We start from the raw sequence: 8,285 nt of genomic DNA on the forward strand, positions 1-8,285 counted from the left end.
ATCTCTTTATATATATATATATATATATATATATATATATATATATATATATATATATACACACACACACACATAGAGAGAGAGAGAGAGAGAGAGAGAGAGAGATGAAATATGAAATATGATCTAAAAATCAAAGTTCAAATGGTATTCACCTCTCCTGCCTGGAGCATTTCCAGAGTCTCATGAAGTGACAATGCATAGACTGGGGTATCCAGGCAAATGGGCATCAATTGGAAGCAGTTTATGCTTGAAGGACGCCATCAAATAGGAAAAAAAAAAAAAAAAAAAAAAACATTTTATGCTTCTAACTTGACAATGTCCCTTCAGAATGTATATCCATGTGGGTTTTTTGCTCTTATTTTCCTTAAAAGATGTGAGGTCTCTCTTAGCCCTACTGGGGAGAGGTGAAAAGTGGGCAGTCTGATGGCTTTGTCGATAATATTGATTTGTGGTCTGCAAAGAACATATGCACTAAGTCAAGGAACATGCATAAAAGATAATATAATGTACCTATACAAAGATATCACTTTGACATGCAATGATTCATCTTTCTCTTTTTATTTTTTCAGTTGCTTCATTTGCAGTCACATAACATTGGGTATAAGACCTGGGGTTGTTTGACTGTGTAAATGAACCTTTGAGTGAAAGAATGTGATTTGCTATAGAGTTGAGTAGTCTGCTTTGGGATTTATATCCCATTTAGAATTAACGATGCGTGCTTGAGAGTGGATTGTTTTCGCAAGTATCTGTAGGGGTGACAGTGAGGTTTGCTCTGGAGTTTTGCATTAGTTTGTGACAAACTGTAGCTTGTGGTAATTTTAGTATGCTCCCAGAATCAAAGTGCTCATTTAAAAATGCATTACACGCAGTATAAAGATCAATTTTGGAGCCTTGTTAATGATTCAAATATATAGCCTACTGTCACTTCATGAAGTCAAGCCTGCCAATTATGATGCTGTTATGTCCACTGATTTGCTGATGGGTGAATTTATTTTTTTTTTATTTTTTTTTATTTTTTTCTCTCTCTTCTTCTCTTTATTTTTATTGTAATTGTTTTTTGTAGTTAGAGTTACCAGCAGCCTGTGAATGATAACTTTTAACAGTCAGGTAAATAGGCGCTCAAGTACTTGGTGTCATCTCAGATTTTGTTTTTGTGCATTATCCTCACTGAACTGCTTCTGAGCATGCTCAAATATCTTGATAATCAGTCAGGCTCTTTACTATGTTTACAACATGGTGTGGTGGATTGGGCTAATGCAAAGAAGAGTCTAGAATCATGATCATTAAGCTAATTGGCTCTCGTTTTCTTTTCTGTCATAATCAGTATGTTCAGGGTTGTTGATGGACACAAAGATGATATAGGTCAAGAAGGATTGACTCCTAGTTTGTTCGCAAGTCTTTCCATCATCCAGGTGGATGCTGCACACTGGTGGTGGTTGAGGAGATTCCCAATATACTATGTAAAGCGTTTTGAGTGCCTAGAAAAGCGCTATATAAATGTAAGGAATTATTACTATTATTTTTGAGCCTGAAACCACTGAAATGACAAAATAAGGTTACCACTATTATATTAAGAATCATGGGAATTGGGAATTGTAAATCAGGGCACATTCAGCACAACTCTTTTTGTGTCAGCGGAGTGAATGTTGGCATTTCACTTTATGGTCATTCAGAAGCCGAAAGCAGCAGCAGTAGTTGTCACTTTTGAAATCATTTAAAATATATGATTTCATTTGTTTTGGTCGTGTGCATATTTAATGCTCAGAGTGGGTTCTCTGGCTCAGGGTGTCCAATTTCATCTCACTATCTATTCTTGTTGGCTACAGTACCAACTCTGGTCATTATGTGAACTTCCAGTTTGGCAAAGCTTTAATGTTATACATGCCAGCCAGTCATTTCATGCCACTTTATTTCAAAGAGATGAGGTTTACAGGAGAGTTGAATGTTATATGCTTGGTAACCCCTAAATGTGTCATCCATTAATTGAAACACAAATTCCTTATTTGAACTATTACATTTCTTCCCTAAAAAGAGTGTTTGACTGTGGGATAAACAGCAGTATCTGGGGATAAAATCCTCTTGTAATGATTAGTACATGGTTTCTTATAGGTCTGCCATGGTAACGTGAGAGAGGCCAATGCCAGTGTGTTCCTTTTGATAGGGTGGCATGTGCTTGGATAATTAGGAACTTGACAGTGGAAACATTTATCTTTGGGACTATGAAAAGCAGGGACATTTTTGCAGTGGCGAATTGGTGCTGTTATTTGAATGTTTAATCAGAGGAGGATACAGTATTGCTGTTAAATTTATTGTAAGTATTGCTTTTAATTTATTTTAATTCTGCTGTCCATCCCCCACCCGACCCCCAGTCCTTGTAAGTTGTTATTGTGACTATGTACAAAATGACATTGGGAGAGAATCACAGATTTAACATATTTGCTTATTTTTTGAGATTTCAGCAGAGAAAATACTTGATGCATTTACTATAGGCTTAGTAATTTGGTAAATAACAAATCACTGGGGCTCTTTTTCTTGTTTTCCTTAATAAATATGAGCAGCTAGTGGTTTAGCGTAATGAAATGCACTAACTTGTTAAAAAAAAATCTTATGATGTAATGTGAAATTATACTAGGAGCATAAGGTAATGATATTGATGTTGACAGGCTTGCAAAAATCTACAGAAATAACACATTTCTCTTAAATGTTTGGGTTATTACTGTTAATTGATTTAGGGGTTGGTGTGGCAAAGGGAATAATTATATAACAATGGATTGAAGTGTATGAGACACTAAATTCTAGCTGTCTGCATAAAATGTCACAAAAAGAAAATAAATTATTTTGTTTTGGCCTTAGAGTTTTAGTTTGTTAATTTGCTCTGTTACTTACAATGTACTGTATTGTCAAACTGCCCTGTGTTGCCTTTTATCTAAAAGCCCAGGGGCCGGTTGCACCAGCTATATGTAAGTTACAACTTTGCCTTGTTGTGGCGTAAATGGGCACTAAGTCACAATTTACGCACTACTAAATATTTGAGCGTTGCACCATTAAACATAGGTAGGACATAACCCTACGTATAAACTAAATATTTATGGAAGCCTCCAACCAGGAGTAACGGATGGAATAAAAAAGCAGACTGATATTTTATGACATTAATGAGCTCATGTTTTGCAATCCTTTCGACATACAGTATGATGTTGACATTTACACTCATTTACATTTACGAGAGAAAAAACTTAAGCGGCTCGTCAGCATGAGTTCAAACGGTGCAGTTTTCAGGATGCGTCGCCCGGTGTCAAGTGTCAACACATTCAAAATATATATACATATATATATATATATATGATATTAAAATGAATAAATGTCTGTTTTTCCAGCCTGTTGTATTAGTATTTATTTATCACCCCTTATTTATTTTAGATACCAGTTCCTATATATTGTTGTTTACACAGGGCAAATATAGTTTTTATCAAATCCACTTTTATTACGTATTGTATTTTAATGGGGATATAATTTATTACAGCTGACAGTTACGTGAGCAAACAAGGTTTGAACATCAACCGTAACTAGATCAAATTGAAGCTGTTTATTGGATCAATACAGGTCAATGTCATATTATGGGACTACGCATTACATTACGGAGAGCTTATGACCTACAGTGATGGCCAAAAATTTTAGCACCCTTGGTAAATACTATGAGCAAAGAAGGCTGTGAAAAAAAATCTGCATTGTTTATCCTTTTGATCTTTCATTCAAAAAATTCACAAAATTCTAACCTTTAATTGAAGTAAAACAATTGAAAGAGGGGAAATATATTTCAATATTAAATAAATATTTTTCTCAAACACGTTGGCCACAATTATTGGCACCCCTGCAAATTCTTATGAGTAAAATATATCTGAAGTATATTCCCATTCATATTTTACATTTTTGAGTGCACCTGGGTGACTAGGAACGTGAAATTGTTCAGCCATGACTTCCTGTTACACAGGGGTATAAATATGAGGTAACACAAAGGCCAAATTACCTTAATCATCAATCAAAGTGGGTTAGACTAAAGGATATGGTTCTGATGTGCGGCAAAAGGTTGTTGAGCTTCACCAAATGGGAAGTGGCTATAAGAAAATACCCAAAGCATTGAAAATGCCCATTTCCACCATCAGGGCAATAATTAACTAGTTTCAATCAACTGGAGAATTGGCCTGGAAAAGGACATGTGTCTATATTGTATCCACGCACAGTGAGGAGGATGGTTCAAGTGGCCAAAGAATCTCCAAGGAACACAGTTGGAGAATTGCAGGAATTAGTTGAGTCTTGGGGTCAGAAAGTCTAAAACATATCAGACATCACCTACATCACCACAAGTTGGTTGGGAGGGTTTCAAGAAAAAAAGCCTCTGCTCTCATCAAACAACAAACTCAAGCGTTTTCAGTTTGCCAGACACTACTGGAACTTCAAATGTGACCGGGTTCTATGGTCAGATGAAAAAAAAAAAATAAATACAAATAAAAAAAAAAAAAATTTTTGCCAGCAAACTCCAAAGTTGGGTTTGGCGCACACAGAGATGAAGTAGTCCCCAATGCCCATGGTTAAATATAATGCTGGATCTTTAATGTTGTGGGGCTGTTTTTCTGCCAGAGGTCCTGGACATCTTGTTTGGATTCATGACATTATGGACTCTATCAAATACCAACAGATAAAAAAAATCTAAATCTGACTGCCTCTGCCAGAATGCTTAAAATGGGCCCTGGTTGGATCTTCCAGCAGGACAATGATCCAAAACCAACATAAATCAACACAAAAATGGTTCACTGACCACAAAATCAAGGTTCTGCCATGACCAAGGTTCAGGTCCCCTGACCTGAACCCCATTGAAAATTTGTGAGGTGAACTGAAGAGGAGAGTCCACCAACATGGACCTCTGAATTTGAAGGATCTACAAGCCTGCTTCGATTGCATGGATTGGAGTGTTTTTGAGGCTGCAGCCACAGACCTGGACGAGCTCACAGATACTGTTACATCATATATCAGTTTCTGTGAGGATATTTGCATTCCTACTAGGACTTATTTAAAGTTCAACAACGACAAACCATGGTTTACAGCAGAGCTCAGGCAGCTTCGTCAGGCCAAAGAGGATGCTTACAGGGGTGGGGATAAAGTCTTGTTCAATCAGGCCAGGAACACACTGAACAAGGAAATCAGAGTGGCTAAAAGAAGATACTCTGAGAAGATGAAACGACCCTGCATCAGTGTGGAGTGGCATGAAACAACTCACAAATTACAGGACTCCTACCCCCAACCCTGTGGTGGACCAACAACTGGCTGACGACCGGAATGTGTTGTACTGCAGATTTGAAAGGCCCAATCTCACACCCCACACCCACTCTGACCTTTACTTCACACAAACACCAACACCTCCTGCAACCCCCCCCCCCTCCTCCCCCTCCTGCTACTCAAACTGCACAAGATCTGTGAAGATGATGTGAGCTGGGTCTTTCGGAAACAAAAGACGAGGAAAGCTTCAGGCCCAGATGGCGTCTCACCAGCGTGACTTCGATCCTGTGCTGACCAGCTGGCCCCCATCTTCACACAGATCTTCAACAGATCACTGGTGCAGTGTGAAGTCCCATGCTGCTTCAAATGCTCAATCATTATTCCTGTTCCAAAGAAACCAAAAACCACAGGACTTAATGACTACAGACCTGTCGCCTTGACGTCTGTGATCATGAAATCATTTGAGAGACTGGTGTTGGCCCACCTGAAGAACATCACTGGACCCTTTCTAGATCCCCTTCAATTTGCTTATCAAGCAAAAAGGTCTATGGATGATGCAGTCAACATGGGATTGCATCATATCCTGCAACATCTGGACAGACCAGGGACATATGCAAGGATCCTTTTTGTGGACTTCAGTTCGGCTTTCAACACCATCATCCCAGCTATACTCCAGAATAAATTACATCAACTCTCTGTTCCCTTGTCTATCTGTCAGTGGATTACCAGCTTTCTGATGGACAGGCAGCAGCTTGTGAGACAGGGGAAACTCGCTTCCAGCACCTGTACAATCAGCACTGGTGCCCCCCAGGGATGTGTGCTCTTCCCCACTACTCTTCTCCCTCTATACCAATGACTGCATCGCCAAGGACCCCTCTGTCAAGCTCCTGAAGTTTGCAGACGACACCACTGTCATCGGCCTCATCCGAGATGACGATGAGTCAGCATACAGAAGGGAGGTTGAACAGCTGGCTGTCTGGTGCAGTCAAAACAACCTTGAGCTGAACACGCTCAAACTTTAGGAGGAACACCCCAACACTGACCCCCCTCACCATTCTAAACAGCACTGTGGCAGCAGTGGAGTCATTCAGGTTCCTGGGCACTACCATCTCACAGGACCTTAAGTGGGAGACCCACATCGACTCCACTGCGAAAAAGGTCCAGCAGAGATTGTACTTCCTTCGCCAGCTGAGGAAGTTCAACCTGCCACAGGAGCTGCTGCTACAGTTCTACTCAGCAGTCATTGAGTCTGTCCTCTGCGCTTCAATAACTGTCTGGTTTGGTTCAGATATGTAATCAGATATCAGAAGACTACAAAGGACAGTTCGGACTGTACAAGAACTAAACACTTCCAGAGTGAGGAGAAAGGCTGGAAAAATCACTCTGGACCCCACTCACCCTGCCCATTACCTTTTTGAACTGTTGCCTTCTGGCCGAAGCTTCAGAGCTCTGAGCACCAGAACCGTCAGGCACAGGAACAGCTTTTTCCCTCAGGCTATCCATCTCGTGAACAGTTAAATTGTCCCTTTGAACAATAATTAATGTGCAATACACAACTTAGTCTACTAAATGTTATATTACTATGTGTAATATACAGTTTAGTCTTTCTTATATTTATCCAACACATCCAACCTCTTCTGCCATTTTATTAAAAAATAAATAGAATAAAACAATTTAAAAAAAATTCACTGTACATAACAGATTTGTATTTTGCACTGTACACAACAGATTTGCACTATGTATGTGTGTATGTATGTATGTGTCTGTACGTATGTGTATAATTATTTTTTATTATTATCTATGTCTTGCTGCTGTTTTTGTACTGTTGTACACTGGAAGCTCCTGTCACCAAGACAAATTCCTTTTATGTGTAAGCATACTTGGCAATAAAGCTGATTCTGATCTGAAGAGATTCTGTATGGAGGAATGGTCTCAGATCCCTTGCCAGGTGTTCTCCAACCTCATCAGGCATTATAAGAGATGACTCAGAGCTGTTATCTTGGCAAAGGGAGGTTGCAAAAAGTATTGAATAAAAGGGTGCCAATAATTATGGCCAATGCGTTTTGGAGAAAAATATTTATTTAATAATGAGATATTTCCCCTGTTTCAATTGTTTTACTTCAGTTAAACGTTAGATTTTTGTGAATGAAAGACCAAAAGGATAAACAATGCAGATTTTTTTTTTCACAGCCTTCTTTGCTCATATTTACCAACGGTGCCAATATTTTTGGCCACCACTGTACTAGTTAAGTCTTCCCTTAAGAACAGGTGGTGCAACCAAATTAAGCACTGACTTAGTTACAAACTAACTAGTAGTTACTAAGCCCTGAGTGTGAACTTTACGTCTTAACTTACGTGAGAACTTACGCACAGCTGGTGCAACCCTACCCAGGTATACTTCGTTTTTGCGCGTTCCGGATCGTCTTTGTGAGCAGACTTTTTTGACCGCGAACGAACAGGATCGCGTTCGACGCATGCGCACTGCAACCGCTTATGACAGTCGGAGCGAACTCCAAACAGCGATTTAGCGCCCTTGAAGGGCACTGCGGGAAGGGGACACCACACGAAGGGGTGTACCAAACGAAAGTGGGCAACTCAAGCCCTCCACGAAGTGCCCTTCCACAAGGCCGTTAGCGAAGGGTACATACGATGGTCACTTCGAGGAAGTAATTTTACCGTTTATGATCACGTGACCCTGGATGGCGCGTCCTCGGAATATATTTTAATGAAAGGTTGTGGATCAGAACATATTATTAGATGTTCAAACGCACGGGCAAGCGCTATAGCCCTTTTATAACAGATACTTCTCCTCCGCTGTTTATATTAATCCTCATACATATGATAGTAGACAGCCATAAGCAGAGAGATACTCAGAAAACAGGGCCATTTTTTTCTGAAGGCTAGTCTAAACCCTGTGGTTTATTATTATTTATTTATTATTAAGACCTCTCGTGCACCAAATAATTTTCGGCAAGAAACTTTCATTCATGTATTTTATATACATTTATGTACAT

Source organism: Myxocyprinus asiaticus, chromosome 29 (genome assembly GCF_019703515.2).
Source record: "Myxocyprinus asiaticus isolate MX2 ecotype Aquarium Trade chromosome 29, UBuf_Myxa_2, whole genome shotgun sequence".
In the NCBI taxonomy this organism is placed as follows: Eukaryota; Metazoa; Chordata; class Actinopteri; order Cypriniformes; family Catostomidae; genus Myxocyprinus; species Myxocyprinus asiaticus.